The sequence below is a fragment of the Hyaena hyaena genome, unplaced genomic scaffold (genome assembly GCF_003009895.1).
Source record: "Hyaena hyaena isolate Hyena2069 unplaced genomic scaffold, ASM300989v1 scaffold_616, whole genome shotgun sequence".
NCBI lineage: Eukaryota > Metazoa > Chordata > Mammalia > Carnivora > Hyaenidae > Hyaena > Hyaena hyaena.
The window spans coordinates 368,579-381,078 of NW_024081247.1; positions in this window are offsets into that span (position 1 = coordinate 368,579).

Here is a 12,500-nt window from a genome sequence, read left to right on the forward strand (position 1 = left end):
TACTACATGGCAATGAGAAACAATGAAATCTGGCCATGTGTAGCAACATGGATGGACCTTGAGGGTGTTATGCTGAGCGAAATAAGTCAGGCAGAGAAGGACAAATATCACATGTTTGCACGTATAGGAGGGTTAGGAGGAACTTAACTGAGGAACAAGGGGGAGAAGAAGGGGGGAAATGGTGGGGGAAAGGGAGAGAGGCAAACCATGAGAGACTCTTGAATGCTGACAAAAACTGAGGACTGATGGATGTGGGGGGAGGGGGGATGGGCATAGAGGAGGACACTTGTGGGGATGAGCACTGGGTGTTATGTGGAAACTAATTTGACAATAAACTATTTGAAAAAAAAAAGACGTTCTACATTTTAAAATAAAAGTTTTCTGATTAAAAACAAAAACAAAAACAAAAACAGATCTGCTGATCCTCACTAAAATCAGGGAATATAGGAGTGGCTGTGTCCTTAATTCTGTGCTAAATCAAAGAATGGCCCGCAGACCAGCGGCTTCTGGATCAACTGGGAACTTGTTGGAAATGCACAATTTCAGGCGCCAGCCCAGCTCTACTGCATTGGAACCTGCGGATTATCAGAGTCCCAGGTGATTCATGTGCACATCAAAATAAAGAACGCAAACATTTTACTTTCTATACTACCACTCACAGACTGTATGTAATTACAGGTCCACAAATAATATAGAGTTCACAAGTTTTAAAATCAATGTTTGCTGATAAATTCTTCTGTAGCCTTTAGAACCTAGCACAATAATAGAAAATTATGTTTGATCCATAAATATTGAATGAGTGAATGAATGAATAAATGTTTCACCTTGAACTGGAAGTGTTTTTCCATAACTTACTTGAACTAGCTGGAGAATAAATCAATCTGTTTTCCACAGTCAGCCCAAAACTTAAATCAGAAGACTTTTTGTTCCATTTAGGCTTCTACTTCCTAGGCTAAATATCTCAGTGTCAAGCTGCGTGTAAGTTGCTCACCATCCTTGGTACCTTTTTCTGGCCACATGTTGGGTTCCAAGTGTTCCAAACAGAATACATGATCTAGGAGTAATCCTGTCCCCAGATGCAGTCTGAGCAGCACTCAGTACAAGGGACACAAACTGATGACATTCCCCTGCTTCTGCTCTGGGCTTTTCTAATTTAGCAAATTGGTTGTCACATCAGTAAAAATAGGAAGTTTGAACTTGGGCTCCTTTTATTTGTCTGAGGTTATTTTGCTTACCACAAACGAAGGCCACAGAAGCTAAATATATGTCTACTTGAATGATGACTTTATAGCAATAAAATGAGCCCACAGGGGCTAATGACTCTGTAATCAGCTTTTTCAACCACTTTTTATATTGGACATAATTTTCTCTCTCTGTCTTTCAGAAATTCTACATCATTTATCACTCAACTAACATGAGTAAAAGGGGAAAGGCATGAGCCGAGAGATTAGAGGCCACTGCCTGTCTGATATTAAATCATAATAGTAAATTTGCCTGGAGGAGACTTCGATTTTGGATACCAGTACATAAGTGGACTCTTATGTTCTTTTTTTTAGTTCAGAATTTTCGCTTTGACAATGATATAAGAAGTTAGGCTTAGAAAGAATTTATTTTGTTTTTAGTTTAAAATTAACCAAGAGTATACCAACACGATTAACAGTACACCAACTCAGGACCATTTTTAACACTCCCTTTATTGGTCTCTACCACCTCCTGGTTGCTATCAAAGGAAAGGTATCAAATCCCTGAAGTCGACCTGCTTAATAACTGGTCTTTGGTAAATTTGAGGTCAGACATTTTTCTGAGGGGGTTATTATTAACCATTTTGGTGTACTTGTGCTCCAGACACCATTTGAGTTATGCTTTCTTTTATCCCTGTTCATATCAACTTATTTAGACACTCCTTCCTTTTTTTTAAATGTTTTATTTACTTCTAGGAGAGAGAGAGAGAGAGAGACAGCGTGAGCAGAGGAGGGTCAGAGAGAGAGGGAGTCACAGCCTGAAATAGGCTCCAGGCTTTGAGCTGGCAGTCAGCACAGAGCCTGACGCGGGGCTCAAACCCACGAACCGTGAGATCATGACCTAAGCGAAAGTCAGACGCTTAACTGACTAAGCCACCCAGGCGCCCCTAGACACTCCTTCCACAGCTTGGAGATCAACCTGCTGCATTGGCAGCATCCCTTTTCTAGAACTGATTGCTGTTAGGTCTGGTTCACAGCCTGTTTGTACTGAATAGCCTCTGCTCATTCCTTGAGATCCTCTCTCCACCCTTCTTCTCCCCACTCTGCTTTGGTAGGCTGAGCTGTACAGATTGCATCAACAGGCTTCCAGGCCTTCTCTCTCTTTTTTGGGTCTGGAAGTGGCAACAGCTCTACTAGTGTTCTCCCAGGACTCCTGCACCACCCTTCGTGTTTCCTCTCTAGCTTACTCATGTCTTTGTAATTGCTGCTTTGTATATAAACCCTCCTTGAATTGCCCTAATTTGATGGTACCATCTGTTTCTTTATTCTTTATCCTGCATGATGACAGGATCCATTCATTCATTGTGTCATTTGTTGTTGTTATGTTATTTACTTACTCATTTATGTAGCAAACACTTATACATTATCTATTATTTACCAAATATTCTGCCAAATTTCTTTAGAGCTCATTGTCTACCAAAAGGTCAATAAATTTGAGATAAAAGTTAACTCTGAATTTCTAATCTTAGCTGCTGTATGTCTTATTGGCATACAGCCTGTAATTAGGAGACAGTTACTACCAATCATCTCAAGATAAAGTTTGCTACTCTTGACACACTGAATAAGAGTCTCTTTCATATCAAGTCAGTCTTTTTTTTTTTTTTTTTTTTTTACTTAAGTCAAAGTATAAGTAACACATATAATTGTTTTAAATCAAAAGACTCATATAAACAAGAGGTAAGAATTGTTCTGCTGGTGCCATAACCATAGTTGTGATTGCCACAGTCATGATGCCAAGATCTGGTCTTTGGCCAGTAACTTGTTTTATAAGGTTACTTATAAAGGCCACCTTGGAAGACTTCTCAACAAAAGGCTTTCTTTGTATTCATAGATTTATTTTCTTTTAATATTTGGTTGTCACCAGCCAAAAGGTAAGAAGTTTGCATCTCTTAGATCTGTCCTGTATGTGTGTTTTAAGAAGAATCTTTCTCTATTTGGATAAGGGCACAGTAAATTTTACCCTCATTTGAGGCTTCTTTTGACTCTGGTTGACATAATAACATGGCTTTATGGCAGTGATGACGGAAAAGGATTTAGTTTGTAGTAAAGCCATCTTTGGCTGCATTAATAAAAGTTAAGGAACAAGACTAATGGATGTGAAAGTCCTACTGTTCAATAAAGTGCTAAGAAAATGTTATTAGGCTGTATCCTTCTCAGAGTCCCATTTTTAAGAAGGAGAGTAGAAGTTTGTCACTTTTCAGGATGAGGAGTTTAAAGTTCAGAGTCTGGAAAGCATATCATATGAGAAATATGTAAAAGAAAAGGAGATCACAAATAACTCCTTTTAAACATGGAGGATTGGATTTTTATAGCTCCAAATATCAGAATACTGTGCATGTATGTTTTTTCCCTTTGAAATGGAGAGATTACTTCCCAATTCATTTTATGAGGTCAAAAGTGCAAATGTATTTGAACATTCTAACAATAGACTCTTACAATTGAGCATTAAAAATGTCTCATGTAGGGGTGCCTGGGTGGCTTAGTCGGTTAAGCGTCCAACTTTCGCTTAGGTCATGATCTCTCGGTTCGTGGGTTCGAGCCCCGCGTCGGGCTCTGTGCTGACTGCCAGCTCGGAGCCTGGAGCCTGTTTCAGTCTGTGACTCCCTCTCTCTCTGACCCTCCCCTGCTCACGCTGTCTCTCTCTCTCTCTCTCCTAGAAATAAATAAAACATTAAAAAAAAGTCTCATATATTACAGTATAACATGAAAAATATAAAATACTTAAAGATAAATCTGACAAAATATATGAAAGACCTGTGCACAAAAACAATGAAATACTGTTGGGAGAAATAAGGGAGATATAAATAAATAAAAAGATGTGCTCTTCATATGTTGAAAGAGTTAATATTGTTTAGCTATTAGTCCTACCAAAACTGATCTATAATTTGATGCAATTCCAAGCAAAATCATAGTGATTTTTTGGGGGTAAATATTGACAAGTTGATCTTAATACTTATGGGAAAAAGAAGAACAAAGTTGGTGGGCTAACACTATCAATATTAAGACTTAAAAAGATACAGAAATTATGATAGTGTGGTATTAGTATCAACATAGACAGCAGAACAATGAAACAAATTAGAGGGTCAATGGACAACTGATTTTTGACAAAGGCATAAGGCCAATTCAGAGGAGAAAAACTATTCTTGTCAGCAAAAAGCCTGGATATCCATAAACAAAAAAAATGAACTTCGACCTATACACAAAAAATACTTCTTACCATATACAAAAAAAAAATAATAAGTCAAATGGATGATAAAACTAACCATAAAATATAAAATAGTAGAACTTCTGGAAGAAAACAAAGGAGAAAAGTTTTGTGATCTTGGTGTTGGTAAAGATTTCTTATATATTTCCAAAAAAAGGAGGATTCATAATAGAATGAATTGATAATTTATACTTCTTTAAAATTAAAAACTTCTGCCTTTCATCATTTCATTTCATTTCATTTCATTTCATTTCATTATTTCACTAAGGAGGTGAGCAGGAGAGGGGCAGAGGGAGAGGGAGAGAGAGACCCTTGGACAGGCACCACACTTAGTGTGCAGTCCAAAGTGGGGCTCGACCTCATGACTGTGAGATCATGGCCTGAGCCAAAATCCAGAGTTGGATGCCTAACTGACTGAGCCACTCAACTGCCCTTTAAAAGACCCTGTTAAGTAAATGAAATGACTAGCCATAGACTGGGGGAAAATATTTGCAAAGCTTTTATCTGTTAAAGAATTAAATCTAGGATAAATAAAGTACTTTAAAATCCAATAATAAGAAAACAAAAACTCCAATTAAAAATGGGCAAAGATCTGAACATACAGCTTACCAAAGAAGATACATGGATGGCATATAAGCATCTAAAAGATGTTGAACAACATTAGACGTGAGGGAACTACAAGTTAAAAGCACCACAAGATGCCATTACACAACTATTAGAATGGCTAAAATTTCAAAGACTGGCCAGACTTAATGTAGACAAGGATGCAGAGGAACTAGAACTCTCACACAGGGCTGGCGGGGACCTAAAATGGTACAACCACTTCAGAAAACAGTGCAGGGTTTTCTTAAAATGTTAAATGCATACCTATCATACGATCCAGCCATTCCACTTTTAGATATTTACCCATGAAAAATGAAAACATATCATATTCTTATTGGTCTTATTTGTAATGGCCAAACTGGAAATAACCTCAGGATTCATGAATAGATGAACAAATATTGATATATGCATACAACGGAATTCCACAGCAAAGAACAATAGTGAACTATTTACATATGGAAAACATGATGGATCTCAGAATAATTATGTTGACTGAAAAAAGAATAAATGCTATACGATCTCATTGATATGAAATCCTAGAGAATGCAAACTAATTTATAGTGACAGAAAGCAGATGAGTGATTTCTTGAGAACAGGGGAAGGGGCAGGGGCTGGGGAAGGTATAATGGTTTTACAAAGTGGCTGAGCAGGTGTTGGGATGGTGGATACATTCATTCTGTTGATTGCGATGACAGTTTTGTGGGTGTCTACATATGTTGAAAAATCCAATTGTGTACTTTAAATATGTGCTGTTTATGTTGATCCCGTGTCATTAAAAAGAGAAGAGCAGGAGTCAGGGACAGAAGGAAAGAAAGCGTGTTCCCCAAGTAAGTTATATGCTTTAGTAAGAGGCTGATCGTAGTTTTGAGACTGAAACACAATTTCCCTGCATACTTACACAACAGCCACAGGCTGTAAGCGGCTTCCACAGTCCTCTCCCCACTCTGCTCTCCTCATTTCCCTCTCTCTCTTCCCACTCCCTTCTTTCCTTCATTCCTTCTCTGCATTGTGAGGTTAAAAATTATATTTCATCTTAAGAGTTGGCAAAGACTTTGATATCTGAAAATAATTCTGTACATCCCTTAGGATGGCAGGTGATACCTTAGCACCTAGAATAGCTGGACAAAAGGAAACAAAAGAAATAGCTCAAATCCTGTCTACTAGAAATGAATAGACACTTCGAGTGGACAGAACAGAGAGTAGACAAGAGAGAACTGATGACAGGGATACACGGCAACATCGCTTGCAGTGCTGCTCAGCCCAGGGATATCTAATATTCAATTTTAATGGTTTGTGTTTGTGTTGCTAGGATATAAAACCTCTGTGGAGAGGCAATTGGGGTCAATCTCAGGGCAGAGGTAAAAGAGCAGATGCCCCATGCAGGGCACAGAAGTTGATGTAGGCAAGTATTTTCAAGAAGGAATTGTAGCTAGCGGCCTCACTGGCAATTTCAGAGGAAGGCATCGGATTTTCCACTGGAAATGAAATGGCATTTGGGTGATAGATGGTGGCTCATTTTTTTTCTCTTTTTAAGTTGCTGTGTGTCAGGAAGTATGTGCCAGGAAGTATGCTGAAGACTGAGAATTCAGAGATGAATAAGATATGGTCCTGTCCTTTCATAGCTTTATGGTAAATCTTAAAAAGTCACAATATAGTTAGTATAATGACAGTCTAATACTCGAGGTTAGTGGGTGTGCTTGCTTCAGAATTTTCACATGAAGTTCCCTGGTAGACATGTGGCACAAGCCTTGAAGTAGTCTCTATCTATCTGTCTTTTATCTATCTATCTATCTATCTATCTATCTATCTATCTATCTATCTATCACACTTTAGATAAAAGCTATATAAAATTATAATAAAATTAATAGAATTAAAAACAATCAAACAAAATGTCCAATATCCACATCAAGTAATGTCAGGCAATGAGATTTTTGAGGGTGCTAATGCCTTAGCATTCCACACGTGCCTTGGTACCTCTTTGTCTAAGGTGACACAGAGCTGCTTTCCAGGATGACAGCCTGAATTCCCCCCTCAGTAGGTGATGAGGAAGGATGTGTGGGGGCTCGTGAGGCAGATGTCACGGTGTAGACAGAGTCCATAGCAACTTTTTGTACAGAGTCCGTAGAAATTTCTCAGTGAGACAATTTTGTGTGTTTCTGCTTGGACACTAGGATTCATGGACATCATGACAAGAGCCATGTGACTAGTTGTCTTTTCTCCCTTCCTGTTGTGGGACAAGCAAAATCATATCAACTTTGAAAATTTCATCTTTGGGGGTGCCTGGGTGGCTCAGTCAGTTAGGCATCTGACTTTGGCTCAGGTAATGATCTCACTGTTCGTCGGGCTCTCTGCTGACTGCCAGCTCAGAGCCTGGAGTTTGTTTCAGATTCTGTATCTCCTTCTCTCTCTGACCCTCCCCTGCTCACGCTGTCTCTCTCTCTCTCAGAAATAAATAAAACATTAAAAAACTAAAAAAAAAAAAAAAAAAAGAAATTTCATCTTTGGCCCATCTGTTTAGTCTTAGACCTTTGGTGAGAAATTCTTCCAAATTTTCAGTTTTTTCATCTTTAATATGAGAAAACAACTCTTTCTTGGGAGCATTGTAGTATTAGAAAAATATGTTTAGATATAAATACACAGCACTTGGTCCCTAGTAGGTATGTGATAATTGTAATTATTATTATTATTTTTTTGTTATTTACAAACTCAAATTATTACCTGAAATCAGAGTTCAATATTTAGGGAAGAGCTAGGGGAGTTCCCAGATAGGGATATTATTCAAATCAAACACAGAAAAAAATATGGATCCAATTCTTCCTCAGTGCCCAGCTCTGCCCAGGCATTTGGCTGGATGTCCCAAATATTTCAGACACATCTAAGAAGTCCATGAGTTGGAACAAACCAAACTAAGACACTTGAAGCAACTAGACAACAGTATCATATAATCAATTACTGGCATGTGCTGTATAGTCAAGAGATGTCACAGGACCCTGACATAATTAACATCCTGTGGTCTTCTTTACTCTATCAGCAGTATGGTATAAAGTGGTTCAAGGCAATGTGCAAAGTACGAAGTGGTCCCCTAGTGGCCAGAAAGAGTTAATACCACATATACCCCAAGTGGAACAAGAACATTATCTACTTTCACTTTGTTTACCTCTTCATTTGCATTGATACGAGTTTCCGATTCTAAATTAGTTCACTCTTCAGTTATAGGCAGCTGAAACTATTTCTCCAAATATTACTAATCATACTGACTTTCCTGCTCCTGAGTACAGTCCTAAACTTATATTTCTCATGGTTTATTGATTTATAAGGACTATACATCTTTTTTTGGTCAGGCTTCCTATATTAAGATATAAGCCTTTTGAAGGAAGTTACTGGCCTGGTGCTGTCCAGGGGCATCATGCACTCCAGTTTTCCTAGGAAAGTTCTGGTGTATGTTTGTTTTCCCAGTATAATTGTATCACCCTCTTTTATGATCATAATTGTTCTAGTCTTAGTAATAAATCATATAGTCACCCTCATGCTATCTTTTGCTCCTTCCTGATCTTTTTTTCCCTCAATTTAACATTCTAGAAATACTGATATAACTCATGACTGGACATGAGGTCAGCCCGGATGTGATCTCTCACTCCGGCAATCACCAGAGTTTATTTGGCTGATCTGGCTGGTTAGGAAGTTATTCTCTTTTCTCTTAAATACTCCGCATGTGCTCTTTCATAAGGTGGAATAGCTATCAGAGAAGAAGACTACTGCTGATCATGGATGTGTGTGCTACTGAGCTCCCATGGTTTATTTTCCTCATGGGTTGTAAAAGTGACCTCTAAGCCAGGTCTAATGCTATGACATGTTGGTTAGGCACAATGTATACAGTCTGGATGAAATATATCCAGCTAACACACTATCTGTGAAATATACTAATCTACAGGAATGATGGTGAAATGAAAGCGCTAACAGGTGAAAGATGATCTAGACACCAAAACTGAACCAGAACAAAAGGAAATTGTGAACATTTTGACAATCCAGCATAACCTTATCCAGGATGGCCCAAATGTCACCTTTTATCATAGAACAATATGGACACCTGTAAAACTCAGTCAAGTGAGACTTTCAAAGTGAAATTTATGCTTGATGTGCCAGAACTAAATTGGTACATTTATAGACTAGTTGTGTGAATGCAGCACAGTGGAAATGTTTTGGAATCCAGCAATGGACTTATGAATGCCTTGTTAAAATGAAGTACACTTGTCTTACTCAGAACAGATTTCTTCGGAAGCATGCCTATCCCCTTACATGGTTTGTTTCCAATGATTTAGTACATTCAGCAACTAAAATAATATCTTAATGGGTGATTTCAATTTGAAATACCAAAATAAAATTATTGCAAATAAAGAGGCACATGCAATTATGCTCATATTCAGAAACTGCTTTGTGCTTTTGATAAAGAATCAGACACAAAGTACCACTCTAAATGGCTTAAACAATACATTTCTTTTTTATTTGTTTTTTTTCCTTCTCAGTATTTCTGACCTGTTTCCTCCTCTTCCACACTGTTATTCATATCATGACCGTATACATTTTACATGTGAATGAGATTATGAATTCATAACTCTAAGATACAAGCGCACACACACACACACACACACACACTATAAATGGTATTTCACTGTTTTCTTTGCATCTTGTAGTCTTATGCTTATGAAGAGTGAACCTTAAAAATAAGGATCTGCTAAATGGATATTGTAACATATACAATAATATATTAAAACACTAAAATTTATACTTGGAATAATAAGATTTGAGGAATTTAAGCCTCAAGCAGTTACTGCATAATACTGAGTACAAACAATCATATTTAGCAAACCAATGAAGAAGGTCTTCAAAGGTCTAGATGTGAACCATTCTGAATTGGTTATGACCATAGATAGGTGAAAGTCAATGTGATCACAAACAGTGAATTCTGCTAAAGAATTTCAAGGAGATAGTAGGAAGTTATAGTTTCACTATTGCCAGATTTTGACCTAGGATGTGTGTTCATCTTTTCATGCAATGAATGTTTAAGCTTTTCCTCTTCTGCCAGGGATAGAGTATGCCTAGCACTGGGTATACAGAGTCGAACATAAAACAATTATATTTGAATGTTCACTGAATAAAATGGTGTATATTCCTCTAAATAGTCATGTCCAGGATTAGAACTATTAGAACCAAACTATTGCAATGGTTGCCTTTCTATGTGGGCTACTAGAAAGCTCAGAGACTACTTTGCAGTCATTACTTGCAAATATTTATAACTTAACTGACTTCACTCTTTGTATTTTGCACTGACTTCTCTCTTTGGCGCATCTGATTATTTACTCTATTTTCCTTCTGTCTAATCTTTAACCAACTTTAATGCATGTTTTCTTACATTTTATTAGTGTATGTGTTAATCTTTGTAAGTCATGTGTAGAGACAAAATTGTATCTAAAGATTTCCCTGAAAATATATATGTTCTATAGATGCTGCCTCCTAGCACTTCTCTTCGTTATCTCAAGTTTAATTCCCTTAGAGTGGACATGAGACACTAAGGATTATCTAATAGGATAACACAGAATCAACGTTTTATACAGAGTGGTTCATTTCCATGTGCCACCCCCTCCACCCCCAGCCCCATTTTACAAGTTGTTGTCTTTCTGCCAAAATGTCAGAATATTTTATGTAATGCACACTCCCACTGTAATGTAAATTTGTTTTATTTTTACATTATTATTAATGTAAAAAATGTAAAGGTTTTGCCTGACACATTTGTGCAGAAGCAAACTAGTAACATATTATTTCAGCTGGGGAGATACAGTTAAAAGGGAGCCTGCCTACTGCAGGCCGTTACAGAGGGACAGGGTTCTGGGCAACAATTAAAAGCAAAACATTTATAAAAGAATCCACTGTGGCCCCATCTTGACTCAGTGCAGGGTAACAATGAGATGCCGAAGAGGATAAATGAATGACTAGAATATGACAGTCCGAAAGACGAGGTCCCAGGCACACCCAGGCAGAGACCGTGTCGAACACTTGCCTGGCATGGGGGAATTGGAGCTCAAAATCCACCCTCGTCATCTTTCATTTGTTTCATGATGTCAGTCAGTCATTCTTAACTAACCCTTTCAACTGTAATTATTAAATCATGATGCCCAGCAAGCATTTGCTGTCAAGACTCTCCAATTCAGAGCAGGGAGGCAACTTCCTTCAAACAGTGTTTTCCTACCAGCTACGTTTGAAGTTTGCTCTTCAGTTTTCTCCATAATTGTATTTGGATAGCTCTGAGAATGAAAAATAATCCTGCTTGGATGCATTGTGCACCAGCTTTCTCCCTCTTCTCTTTCTCCTTTCCTTTTTCTTATCTCTGACTCTTGTGCTGGGATGATCCTAATTTACACCTCACAGTTTTTATCCTTCTAATCGAAAGTTTGTGGTGTGACTGACCCCTTAGGTCAGGAATTGGCATTGTCAGAAAGCTGGCATCTGTGGCTGAGGTTTTTCTTTTGTGGTGTGTCAGGAGTTGCACAGAACAATCTATTACATAAATACCTCCACAGATAGTATGTAGAATCTTGCTACATGCTTTCCCTGAAGAAGCAGCAGAATCCGAAAGGCTACTACTAAGCTCAATTCTTATAGGGAAGAAGATGCTGGGTGCAGAACAACATTGCTTTAAGTATTAATATCTTATTGCATATTGAAAAAAAAGTTTGTTAAATATTAGAGGGAAAAAGCCCCATTCTTTTTTAAAAAATTTTTTAATGTTTTTTATGTATTTCTGAGAGAGCATGAGCAGGGGAGGGTCAGAGAGAGAGGGAGATACAGAATCTGAAGCAGGCTCCAAGCTCTGAGCTGTCAGCACAGAGCCCAACTGTGGAGCTCGAACCCACAAACCGTGAGATTATGACCTGAGCCTAAGTCAGACGCTTAACTGACTGAGCCACCCAGGCGCCCCGCCCCATTCTTTACATGTAACCATTAATCCATACGTAAAACTCTCCATTTGATACGCACTAAGAAAATAGCCCACGTGATTTCATTGTAACCTATCCGTGTTTATCAGCATTGAGAAAATGCTGGGTCAGAAAGTCAGCCAAGACATGGGCCACAGCATCACTTTCACACCTTCAAGCTTTTGTCCAGATCATCTCCACTCACTTCCGTTCTCTTTACGAGTGAGGGACGTTACTGAAGTGATCACAGTGATTTGAAAGACACATGTGGAGTCAGGCTACTGATTTCCTACTGTCTAATTTCCTTAGTACCTGATTAGAAATCCTCAAATAGTCAATAGATTGACATCACCAACTTTTTTCAATGTAAAAAAGATGGAAATGTCACTTTATGATAATTCTGGGTTTTATGTGTTTGTAATGACAAAGTCATCTAGTATGTATTTTCTATTGGAACTACTCTAGACATACAGATTTTTA